This window comes from Struthio camelus, chromosome 2 (assembly GCF_040807025.1).
Source record: "Struthio camelus isolate bStrCam1 chromosome 2, bStrCam1.hap1, whole genome shotgun sequence".
NCBI lineage: Eukaryota > Metazoa > Chordata > Aves > Struthioniformes > Struthionidae > Struthio > Struthio camelus.
The window spans coordinates 78,158,713-78,172,529 of NC_090943.1; the positions used below are offsets into that span (position 1 = coordinate 78,158,713).

General features: G+C 40.7%; 1 protein-coding gene across 3 annotated transcripts in view; it reads right to left on the reverse strand.

Moving 5' to 3' along the window:
• Window positions 1-13,817, reverse strand: part of COL15A1 (collagen type XV alpha 1 chain) — a 155,462-nt gene that overhangs the window by 97,112 nt on the left and 44,533 nt on the right. The gene's annotated exons all lie outside the window — the stretch shown is intronic.

Genomic DNA, 13,817 nt, shown 5'->3' on the forward strand with positions numbered 1-13,817 from the left:
AAAAGTGCTGCAGGCACTTGGAGAGGGCATTCAGTTCAGATGAAGTAATCTTTTCTTTTCTCAAATAAATTGAGATCTGTTATGCTCACAACCAAAGGATTTCTCCTGCAAAAATTCTGTACAAATAGCATTATACAGTTTCACAGACACAACAGAAAAATCACAACTGTATTAGATTTGCTGTAAGACTTCCAATTACCTGCTTCTAGAACAGACTTCAGTATTTGTTCATTTCCTTTTTTCTCAAATTTATTCCCTTGGTTCCACTATGTGCATTACGAACACTCTTCAGTAACCAAAACCCAGTTTGAAACCAAAGAGTTTCTACTTCATCAAAGACACAGAAGTAAATATGTCTGCCAAACATGCCTAGAGAGAAATTTCCTTTCTGGCAGTCCATGCATATGAGGAAGCATGACAGTAAGTGATCATCTATGCCTATTTTTAGCTAAGTTTTCTAGAATCTCATTGAGGCATATTCTAACAAGATACCAGAAACAGCATTCCTACCAATTGGCTCCTTCTAGGAAGTCAAAATAAGGAAAAGAGGTATAACATTTCTCATCATAATGAGTACTCCATGTCTGAATCTATACAGAGCTCCACTCAGATCTTAGACCTTTCCTCCTCTCTCCTCAAATCTTACATTAAGCTTTTCATTGTATCTAAGAGTCATCATACTTCTGACCGGTGTACGTTTGCACCCTTTCCAGAATATTTATGTTATGCAGAAGCAAAGTTCTTAGAGTATGCCTTAATGTAGCTACATAATGTAAAACTATAATCACTCTTGCTGCAAACTCCAGTTTATGAGTAAGTAAGTGTTGGCTTTCTCAGCAGAGAGGCAAAAAAGTAAACATATTGCCATGAAATGAAGAAAGGTGGATTTTTAAATCATGATCAAACGTATCCTAGACTCTCCACATTCTTTTTTTTTTTGCTGAAAATCTTTAGATCCTGGGTAAAACAGAGGATATATTTGGAACCACTGTTTTGTAGTTCCTTTCTTTCTCCACCTCACACACAAGATCACCATACATCTCAGATGAACTCCATCGGATAAAAAGAGCAGCATGGAAAACAGAGCTCTTGTGGTGGAAAAGTATAGAGGAAGTAAACAGTGCTGAAATCTCACTAAGACCACATTGAATTTGTGCCTCAGGTCACTCTTCTGCCTTCTCTCACAGCAGGTGTAAAGAACATGTCTGAAAGAGCTATCTGTGGTGGTGAGCTACTTCTTTGTACCCGCACAGCCTGTCAACCACTAGCTCTCCCACTGTTAGTGTTCCCAAGACATTAGCAGCCTCTCCTTGTGAAGACATCTCTGCATCAGGAAACTTGCTTAAGATGCTTGTCCCCAAACAGCATTAAGGAAAGTCAGCTTGCTTAATGACCATCTCAATATCAACACAACATGGGGAGAGCTGATGCCACCTGTGGTAATCTGGCCCTGCAGACATTTGCAGGGAATAGGACCTTAAAACAACCCACCTGTTTGCAAGTATGATGGTGACTAGAGATAGCAGTCAGTCTCAGATCTGTTTTTCCACAAGTACTTACAGAAACTGAGAACAAGCTCCCAGTATGGTTAAAGGCAAGCACATGGAGCTGGCTCCAAGCTCAGCCTGCCTGTGAGGGACCTGGTCACCCCCAGATTCTGACACATTTCACCCTGCGATGATCTGCATTTCATGAGCAGCCCACGTACCACACTCATGGGATGAGCTGAAGCTTCGTAGCTCCGTAGAGAGACACGGGATGTCCACATGCAATTGTAAGCAACTTTTGCCTCAGAACTGGCAACACCTGATTTTCTTGGCTCTGTGTCCTACATCATTATTTTCATTTCCACACAGCTCAGCACATCCTGCCAACCTGGATGTGCTCAACTCAAGTTCTCCCTTATGTCCTCAGAGCCTGTTCCTGTCCCCAATGCCTGCAGTACTCCTAAATCTCTAACTCAGGTATGATAATTGGCCATTAGGAAGGATAAATGGGACAGTTGACTTCCCAGCTCTCACCACAGCGTTTTCTCATTGAGACACTAATATGCTATTCTCACATCATGAGGTTGGGGCTTTCAAAAATATAACAGGATGGGTGTCCATTAGCTGCTTACATGAGGAGCCTTCTGCCAAAGGAAAGACTAATGGAATAAAATTAAATAGAAAAGGAAAAAATGAACTGAATTGAATATGAGGAAAATTGTGCTGACAAGGCCATCTCTTTGCCTGCACTCTAGTTCCATGGGGAGGACAATGACCTTCCCTCAGGCTGGCAATTCAAAACAAAACTGTACAAAAGAATTAAAAAATGTAGTGAAGGGAATGATTTCAAAGTTATTGGTCATAAAATGCCTTTTAATCTCTATTCCCTGATTTGTAAGCTTTCCCAAGTCCTTTGCAAGGTATCTACTTATTGATGCAGTGTCGATTGATGCAGTATCATCTTTCCATTTTTAAGCACACTCAGTTACCACAAATGCAATAACGATTTAGGCTGAGAAAATCCAGGTGGAACAGTAATGCAAAAGGTATGATACTGCATCTGAATCTGACAAACAAAATGAACTGAAAAGCTCTGCTTAAAATGTCTAGTTAAAAGCCAGGTGAAACAAATGAATCTTGCACTAAGCTCTGAAGCTTGGCAAGCGGGTTCTGATGAAGAGCTGCAAGGAGGTTCTTTGGCTCAGATATATGCTTGTTATTCATTATTCATATGCAGTACCATCCAGGGCTGCGTGCTGCTGGGTGCTTGCCATTGCTCTAGTGGCTGTAAAACAAATGGGAAAATTCTCTCCCTGCTTCAGAGTTTTTATAGTCAAGTTTAAATCAGTTCTAATTTACCATCTTCTCTATACTTTAGCTTCAGCACTTACTCACTTAGGGATCTCAAGAAGTGGAAACAGTCTGATGTGTTCTATACAGAAATTTCTTACCTTATATTTTTTAAAACTATAGAGGCTATATTTAGAAACAGAAAAATTAGCTCCTTATCCAAAAACTATTTTCCCTTAGGTACTTTTACATCCTTAGCATGATTGACTTTGCTCCTTCCTAAAGGCTTGAACAATGGACACATTTATTCTGGCCAAAAAAACTAATACTTTTTTGAGGCTGAATCTAATATTTAGAGTTATGTTTTATATTCATGTGCACATACACACAGAGGAACCGCAACTACAAATAAAACGTGTAAGCTGTATTATTGTATTCAAGAGTAAAAAGTTATGAAAAACACTAAGCATAGAGGAGAATATGGAGATTTGTGTGCAGATTCCAAACCTACTTCCAGAGATCCAAAGGAAAAGTGACTTTGAAAACAAAAGGAGCATATCAAAGGTGGCTACTAATCACCTTATCAGACTTGGATAGCAGGGATGTATCCCTGAAGTGAAACTCATTAATAGAACCTTCTTTCCCACTTCCCATTGTCAAATGAAGATTTGGCAAATGCAAAAAGAGTGTAACTTGTTTTTCTAGATATAGAGACCAACCCTTTTTATTGTGTAAATAAATTCGTAATGCCTGTGTTGACTTCAACTTTAGGAGAAAGATTCTCTTCCTCCTGATGAGAGGTCTCCTCAAGAAAATGACTATATTTTAAAGATTGCCGCTACAAAAGGTCAAAATTCAAGTGTCTAGCAAATACTTTCATTTATGTCTATTGCAGGCTGACATGATGTTTCAATTTAGCTATTTAATATCCTAGCTTTCAAAATGAGAACTGAACTAACTAGGCTTTGGACTAGCTTTCTTAACTCACTACCTCAAAACTCGTTTGTTCAGCCATACCCCTTTCCTTTTTAGGTATCATAAATGAGGAACTCTTCATCCTGTCTTGTACGCTCCTAAGGAGTGCCAATGTACTGCAGAATTCCTACTAACTGTAGAACAGTTTCATCATGTGGTGATTGCTGCTTAAGATTCTTAAATCTCAGGGTATTTACTAACTCCAGGTCTGACCCAAAGCCTGATGTGTTGCTACTCTTCAGGCTTGGGAAAGCAGTGTGATTTGCATGTTTAAGTCAAAAGTTTCCAAACAGTTTCTAGTGCAAAATGCACTAAATGGCACATGATACAAGGTCAATCATAGTAAAGTTTTATCAAGGCAAAGAATGCAAATTTTTCCAGCTAGAGAGTCAGTTAATTTAGAACATCACCAAACACGAAAGCCAGGTTAGAAAACTCATGGACTAACAAGTCAGCTCTAAAAAGTTTGACAGAAAGAAAGAGAAGTGTTTTTAAATGATTAATTTCGGTGGCTTTCCGAACAGCATGAATCCAAGACTGTGAGTTGGCATTGCAGGGACAGGAAAGTGGAAAACATAATGAGCAATTTTTTTCTTGAGAAGCCAAGATATCTAGCCTCCCACAGAAAAGGAAGAAAAGTTAACGCCTTTTCTGAAGGCTCCACTGAGATGTTTGTAAGGAAAATCTTTCATTTTCCCCCATCCTATTCTCCTGGCAGTCCAGGACAGTATAAAAGTAGGGGTAATTTTATGGGAAGTGGGTTGGGAAAGCTCTCACAGAGAAAAAGATGGCTTTAGAAAGCACTAAATTTGATATCACCTTATGAATCCCAGAAAGAGGAAGGTGTCTTACTTTCCAGGTGAGAGGAAAGAGGGAAAGTAACTGCTTTTCGTTCTCATCGATTCTATTTTACGTGAACTGCCGAGAAGCCTAAACTTGCCTCCAATCTCATTTGAAATAATCTTTCCACTAAGTCCTACAAATAGGAAGAAAAACTGTAATTGGCAACTAATAATTTTATATTGCACGCTCTGTTATTCATACCTCAACATGCTATGTTTACAGCTCGGTTATCATTACCATAATAATTATCCTTATCAGACATGTCTTGGAAGGAAGTCTGTAATGCAAATTGGTACTGCAGTATGAATAATGTCTAATTAGTAAGTTACTCAAGGTTTTACATGATATTAAGCCCAGAATACTATTTTTAATTGTTTTATGTAATCATTTTAGAATGGCTCATGCCTCTATGTATGTATATACAGACGCATGCATTCATCTATATTTGCACACTTAACTGCATTTGCAATAGTTCTTATTTAAGATCTCATCTGTACAGTATACAAACTAGCCCTCCAAAAATGCAATTCTCAAATTGGGTTCTCAAATGTTTTCAGCATATTCTAAGAATAAGAGAGGTCTTGGATAGATGAGTAAATCACTAGTGGAATATCTAGGAACCAGGTAGAGAGAGATGACTTTACTAACAGGGAGTCTGGTTAAATGAAGATCAAATGATGCAGGTTGTAAAAAATTCTGAATCATTTTAATTATGATCCTGATCAAATATTGACAGCTACAAGCGCACACCTAAGATACTGACTGGTTATCCACCTTAACATGTAGCAGCTTCAAGGCCTCCCTTTTTGATTAACAGAAAAATGAGTGAGGAAAATGAACAGTCAGCAATATTGATCCTACCACAATCTGTGTTTTACAACGGTGACATTTTTCAGGGTGATCGAACACCTGGATTTCCAGAGCAGCCACAAACTGATAAGGCTACCAGGTACAGTCTACCCTGCCAGGATCCCATTAAGGTCATGTTCCCGAGAAGTGCAATAGTTTGACAGATAGCAAAGTAATTTTTCCTGTAAAAAGTAATCTATCGGGGTTAATCAGCGGTAGTGTGACATGCATGCAAAGACTTAAGAAATGCACACTGTTTAAATAAGCAGGGACAGTATGGCTGTCTCACAACAGCAGACCTTTCTGAATGGATCACTGTTCCAAAAGTCTCCTCTGCTTCATCTTTGAGGCTGAACACCACACACAAATGTGATTGTTCTTGCTACCTTTCTCTGAGCGGTTACATTTTCATTGCTGTTATCTGCTTCCTTACAGCAGAAAAGGTCAATCAAGGGTGAAAGACAAAAAACAGGGTAAAGACAAGAGTTAGAAGAGCTAGGTATTAAATGATCAATGACTGAAATGATGATGGTTGGCAGAGGCTTACCCTCAAGAAAGGTTACCGTCCAAAGAAATTACTACGCAGCTTGGAAACCGTTTTTAAGCAAACTGTTTCTTGATAAGAGGTACAAAACTGTCTGTAATTTCATATCAAGCTTGTTGAATCATCTGAACCCAAAGAAAACTGGACTTTGTCATTAAAAATCAATATTTCTGGTAACTATGTTGGACTTTACTTCATGTACAAACATGATCTGAATTTTTTTAAGCAAGACACTCTGATATAAGTATTATTAATATCAACTAATTATAAGTCATTCACATCTATCCGTGATGCCCATAAAATTTCTATTAGACCCAGAGTTATAAAACCAGTCAAAAATGTCTATGTGCGTAGCGAAAACAACAAGCAATTTCATTTTCAGAGCTGCTGACGGTTCTGAACTTTTAAATAGTTATATAAACATGAATTTAAAACATTTTTTGATTTTTTTATTCCCTATATCTGATTTATAAAAGCCAAATGTTCAGCTAGTAAGAGACCAAATACATGTTCAGAGAAGAGTAAAAAGCCTGTGGTTGCCTAAAAGATATATAGGAGCACAAGTTGGTCAGTCCTCATGCCCTGTTTTGCTTCTAAACCATACCGGTTCTAAAAACTGCAATTAGTTGCTGGCCAGTCTTCTGCTAGGTCCACAGTGGCCAAATCACCCACGATGTCAGAGAGACCAGAGCTCTCTTGTGTCTCAGCTCTGATATGCTGGACTGTCACATTAGATGCTCCTCTTTACCTAGCAGAGAACTCCCTATTTACATAGAGCTGCCACACAAGGATATTCATATTTTCAAGTAAATTTGTCAATGTGGAATTTGTTGGGGCTGCAGGCAAATGACTAGGCCACTTGGTAGGCCACTTTGTAGGCCCTGGCCAGGTCACGGATAGGTCCAAGCCTATCTTCGCAATTTGACACCGTACAACCTTGAGACGTGCAGGGATCATGGCAAGCAATAGTTTCTGGAGAATAGGGAGGAGTGGACTAAAGAAAGAAGCAGGTGTATTCCACGAGAAACCAAGCCTGTGTACTTTGAGGATCATCTTTTGTAAGGCTTGTCAACATTGTCACCTTGGGCCTTGTAAACATTAGGTGATTGATAGATAAGTGAGTTCTCTGGGCTAAGCTAACGGTTAACTGAAAGTGTAGTGTTAGACTGTATCACAAGCGTAACACAAGAAGCTGAAAAATTTAGATGATGTGATAGTCCTTCTTTGCAATAGGCTCAGTGTGCGTCTACAGGGCAGTTTTAACTTCAAGACAGAGTGAGCATGCATTGTGACAATTCTGCCATTTGTACTCAGAGTGATGAGAGTGCAGACTGAGTGGATGGCAATCATAAAATCTAATTTTCCAGTTTTCAGAATGTGGGGTATACTGGAGATTGTGGAGAGATAACAGTAGCAGCTTTTACCCCCAACTTTTTGCATTTGATATGTCTGTTATGAAATAGTATCTGATATTCAAGTGCATACCCAGTTGGAATTAAATCTGGCAAGGGATGTCAAGGACAACAAGAAGGGGTTCTTCAAATACATCAATAGCAAAAGGAAGACAAGGGAAAACGTGGGCCCGCTGCTGAATGGGGTGGGTGCCCTGGTGACAAAGGATACAGAGAAGGCAGAGTTATTGAATGCTGCCTTTGCTTCAGTCTTCACTGCTAAGGCCAGTCCTCAGGAATTGCAGACCTTGGAGACAAGAGAGGAAGGCTGGAGAAAGGAAGACTCTCCCTTGGTGCAGGAGGATCAGGTTAGAGATCTTTTATCCAGACTTGACATCCATAAATCCATGGGCCCCGAGGGGATGCAGCCACGAGTGCTGAGGGAGCTGGCGGATGTCATCGCTAGGCCACTCTCCATCATCTTGGAAAGGTCCTGGAGATCAGGAGAGGTGCCTGAGGACTGGAAGAAAGCCAATGTCACGCCAGTCTTCCAAAAGGGTAAGAAGGAGGAGCCAGGGAACTACAGGCCTGTCAGCCTCCCCTCCATCCCTGGAAAGGTGATGGAACAGCTCCTCCTGGAGGGCATCACTAAGCATACGGAGGACAAGAAGGTGACTGGGAGTAGTCAGCACGGATTCACCAAAGGGAAATCATGCTTGAGCAGTCTGGTAGCCTTCTCTGACGGAATGCCTGGCTGGGTAGATGAGGGCAGAGCAGTGGAGGTTGTCGACTTTGACTTCCGCAAGGCTTTGGACACTCTCTCCCATCACATCCTCATAGGTACACTCAGGAAGCGTGGGCTAGATGAGTGGACAGTGAGGGGGATTGAGAACTGGCTGGATGGCCGAGCTCAGAGGGTTGTGGTGAATGATGCAGAGTCAAGTTGGAGGCCTGTGGCTAGTGGCGTCTCCCAGGGGTCAGTCCTGGGTCGAGTCTTGTTCAATATATTCATCAATGACCTGGAGGAAGGGACAGAGTGCACCCTCAGCAAGTTTGCTGATGATCCTAAACTGGGGGGAGAGGCTGACACACCAGAAGGCTGTGCTGCCATTCCGAGGGAGCTGGACAGGCTGGAGAGCTGGGCGGAGAGGAACCTCCTGAAGTTCAACAAAGGCAAGTGCAAGGTCCTGCACCTAGGGAGGAATAACCCCATGCAGCAGTACAGGCTGGGGGCTGACCTGCTGGAAAGTAGCTCTGCAGAGAAGGACCTGGGAGTGCTGGTGGACAACAAGTTAAACATGAGCCAGCAATACAGCCTTGTGGCCGAGAAGGCCAATGGTATCCTGGGCTGCATGAGGAAGAGTGTTGCCAGCAGGTGGAGGGAGGTGATCCTGCCCGTCTCCTCAGCCCTGGGGAGGCCTCACCTGGAGTACTGTGTCCAGTTCTGGGCTCCCCAGGACAAGAGAGACATGGCCCTGCTGGAGAGAGTCCAGCGGAGGGCTACCAAGATGATTAGAGGGCTGGAGCACCTCTCCTATGAAGAAAGACTGCAAGAGCTGGGCCTGTTCAGCCTGGAGAAGAGAAGATTGAGAGGGGATCTCATCAACGTGTACAAGTATCTGAAGGGGGAGTGTCAAGAGGATGAGGCCAGCCTCTTCTCCGTGGTGCCCAGCAGCAGGACAAGAGGCAATGGGCAGAAACTGAACCACAGGGAGTTCTATTCAGCCAAGAGGCTGTGGAGTCTCCCTCGCTGGAGATATTCAAAACCCGTCTGGATGTGATCCTGGGCAATATGCTCTAGGTGACCCTGCTTGAACAGGGAGGTTGGACTCGATGATCTCCAGAGGTCCCTTCCAACCTAAACGATTCTGTGATTTTGTGAAAACTCATCGTATTCATAATGTGCAGACATGGTTTACTAGGTATTCTGGTCAAAGTCTGATAGATCATGAATATCATTCTGCAATCATTAAGCTAATAGCAAAATTCTCAGAAGATATTAATGAAAGAAGGACTATGAGGTATACAAATGCATTTAAAACTCAAGGCATTTCCTGAGGAAAAATGCAAGCCCTATCACTACCAGCAGTTCTGTTGAGGAGAAACCTGCCTTGCTGGAACTGTGGTATCAAATGCTTTGCAGACCAAAATTTGGCTTCATATACTCATTATACTCACAGATATCCTCAAAAACTAACTGGCATTTGGATATCATGCTGGTATGTGGCATATGAAACCCAGAAAGAGCTAAGTAAACAGATAATTAACAGGATCTTGACTCTAAAATATACATATACTGTCAGAAAGAGGAACATAAGAATGAAACCAAGGCTCATTAGTTTAGCACAGTTAAAGGGCAAATTTAATTGGACAAATTAAGTTCTTATTAGCTTGAGTGCAATGGAATTTTATGCATCTATTAAAAAATGATTAGTAATTAGACAGGCTGTCTATCAAAATAGACTTCGATTAGTCTTCCTCCTATTCTTATATCTGATTTGTCGCATATAATATTTACTATACTTCCTTTCTTTTAATTTACAGACTCTATTTTATACTAAGCTAAAACTAATTTCTGTGAGTCTATAGAAGGGCTTTTTATTAAAACTCCAAATATCAAATAAACTTTGCCCGCATAGTTTCAGACACAAATCAGCTTGGGCTCCTCAAAAATGGAAACCTGTTAGGAGTTGAGAACCCACTATTGTCTGTATTAAGCACAAGGTTTTGAATGGTTTTCTTGGAGAAAGGGAGTATGGTTCCTGTATGAAACAAAAGCAACTAGGCCTGTAGCGCATGGCAAAATTTACATTTAGATTTCAAACCTAGCATGAAGTGTCCATATGAAGACACCACCGACAACAGGCAATGTTCTTCTACATACTTGCAAAGTGAATATTTGATAACCTTATCTCGTAATACTACATTCAAGTGTAATGTTAACCAAACAGGGTTAATCATCAGGGATGGTGCAAGGTACATCATCGATGGATATAATTTATAAATGCATAAGCAGTCTGCAAGATTTAAAAATTCTAAACAACATGTTTGCTTGTTATGTTGCAGATCTGTATTCTTAAGAAATTTCTAATGTCAGCAGTACAATTTCTACTAAGTTAAACGCGTTGCAATTATAACAACAAATGTTTACAATTTTCTTACTGTATTACTGTGTAATAACAGAAATAAAGTCTTGAACTTACATCTTTTTTCCACTGTCACATATCAGATAGTGTATCTGTTTTAGCACAGGCTCTGAGATATATGAAATCTATTTACAAAAAGTGTCAGCAAAATATAGTAAGGAAGAATCAAAATTTTAATTCCAGGAAAATAAAAGCTGGAAGGCTGAGCAAGTATCTGATCTTCAGGGAGAGACTGGGGTAGAAGCTTGCCTTTACCGTATACACCTGTCCACTGCAGAAAAGCAAAACAAGAAGCTTCCGGCCAAATTCTGCTGCTTATGTCCGGCACCTAATGGATTTATCAGGAACTACAGTTACAGCCAAGAGTAGAATATTGACTTTTGTAGCCACGAGTTTTCTTCCCATTCAGTTATCTCGAATAAATTCCTATCATGTGCCGCAGATGCAGTTATGCCAGGATAAAAATGGCATATTGTTCCCTTAAATTAATAGGTACAGGCCACTTTAAGTGGAGCCAGCAGAGCACTATGTTGCATCAGTAAAATTTTGTTTCAAACATACGAAGCTACTAAACCACAGAATATGGAGGATTCCCCAGCATTCATCCCCTTATGTCCATGTTGAGGAGGCACAGGGCACTGGAAGCTGTGCTAAAGGAGCAGCTTTTGTATTAGCTATACCTTATCTCAAAAAGGATAGTAATAGAGTATCGTAAGTTTGGATGGTATTTTTATAATTTTAGAGTTATGGGCTGTGTTATAGTTGGTATATAGAAATTGTTAAGAATTTGCAGAAAGATGGAGATTCCCATTGAGTAGTTTCCGCAACCGTTTAAGAAATACCAAAATGTTGTAGCGATCACCTTGCAAACCAATATAAAGATCTGTTTTCAGACAGACTACTGTATTAGGATTTTTTCTTTAGAACTATCTTAGGTCCTAAGGAAGGGCATTCTCTTCCACAGTTACCCTTAGCACACATCTAGATTATGAAAGACCTGTGGCTCAGGAGTTATTGTATTATTAGATCATACAGTAAATGTCATCAACTCCTGGTGTGCTGGCACGGCTGGTAAAGTAAAACATGCCTATTTTGGAAATCTTCATCTACAAGCTTAAAGTTAGGGCTTTCAAATGGTTAAAAGCAGCATATATAACAAATTAATTTATCTAAAAGTAGCTCTGGATAGAGCTGCTTAACTGAAAAGTCAGTTTTGTGGTAGGGGTATATCAAAAGGTATATTCCAACTAAACTCTGTTCCCCAAACTTATCTGTTCCACAACTAATAATTTCAACAGCAAGATTTTCTAAATTCTTAATACATTCTAGTATTTAGTAATAAGAGTCATTTCCAAAGGTTTATCACATCCTCTTCCTTCTTAGGTCCTACAGCCAGCCTTGACTGGTCTGCACAAAATTTGACTAAAGCTTTGATTAGGAATATAAATAACAGATATGGTTACTCAAACCTCGGTGCTTATCTGACTTCACCACCTAAATGGCACCATCTAAAGTATCAGCTTTTATCCAGGCCACTATCAAGGGCGAGTAGCACAAAAGAAGCATGCCTCACCTTCACTCCATATAGACCACTAGGTGGGGTGGAATCTCAAACTTCTGGGATCCCAAACGATTTTTCACTGCTCACAAGGGTTGAACATAGAGAAAAGAAAAAAAAAAAAACCCAAAACTCCCTTCTCTCCCTTCTTGCAGGTTGATTGTTCTTATTCTGTTAAAGTGAGAAAAATAATATTTACATTTTACGGATGGGAATGGAGGCAGAGAGAGAGAAAGTCTCAGATTCAGCTCACTTAGCTTCAGGTACTCACCTGAAACTTTTAAGTTAGGACCCAAGCCTTCTCTAAGTTAGGTGCCTCAGCCGTCTGTACAGGCAGAGTGTAAAGAGCGAGCAGCAGCACCAAAAGGCAATTTGCTCCCACCTGACAGCCTTTGGAGGCATGTCACTCTCACTCATAATTTGGATGCACAGATTTCTCACCTACAGTTAAAGCAAACGGATCTGAGCTAAAGGGATGCATGCGTAGATGCAGATGAGGAATATTTCCAAAGGCTGGGGTACATCTGTACCATATAACTGAGGGTGGTAGCAAAATAAATATTAATAGTCATTTTAGAAATTGGACTACAATCTAGACCCTTATTAAAACTAGTAAGTGCAAATCTGAGATATTCTGGCACCTGGAGCAGAGTATTTGTGCTTCCCACTCTGTGATCGGACTCCTGTAAACTACGGAATACCCACAACACCAGTTTCTAACAAATACGCAGCACTTTGGCAGAACCTAGCTTCTACAGTGGTAAAAAGTGTGTTAATGGAGAGATTTTAGGAAGGCTGCAGCAACAGAGTCAAATGCAGCAGGGTTACAGATAAGGAAAAGGCTTCTCAGTGTCCTTTTATCCTCAGTTTCACCACTGGAAAATATACCAGAAGCAGAACTCAAAAGGCAAGGCTGTCTTTTTTTAGACAGAGAGAACTACTGATCTCAGCACTAGTCTATCACATACAGCTCCAAAGGCACACATCATCTTGGGGGAGGGGGTGGGGGGGCGGAAGAAAAGAAAAAAAGAAAAGTAATATTGATGCCAACTCCTTCGAGCAAAAGAGCATGATCGGTACTATGTGGGGTGAGATTAATCCCTGTCACACTACAGCGGAGTAAACACACTGCTCTCTCCCATACTGTGAGAAGACACTGGAGCTGGACTATCTCAACTACATGAATGTAAAGCTTGAAATTACACATAAATGACTGTCATATTTGGGTCCGCGCAGTTAATTTTTGGTAGCAATATTTGTTCATCAGATATTTTAAAGGAGCATCACGTGTATTTCAGCCATGTTGTTTTTAGCAAAGAAATCTCTTTTAACGCAATTATCCTGGTACATCAGCTGCCACATTAAACCAGTTTCTGCTCCAGTTTAATGAACTTTAACCAGTACATTAAAGAGCCCATATAACATACTCAGACAGATGCTACTCATTAAAGGTAAGAAGCCGACCATTCCGTAGCTAAAGCCATGGCAGCGGTTTTCAAGCTTGTTAAGGGAGGGCTTGGGGCAGCCAAGGTCAGGGGGGGCTTGACTTTTGAATGCAATTATTTTCACCTCTTAATTTATAACTCAGATTCACCTACTGGTTTTCCCTGTTCTTCTTTGCATCCTCTTTACCAGAGCTGCTGCTCATGATCCTATCCCAGGCTGGCAAAAGCCAAATAAGGCTCCAGTGCTTTGCTGTGCGTTTTGTGAACGAATGCCCCATGACCCTGCTCT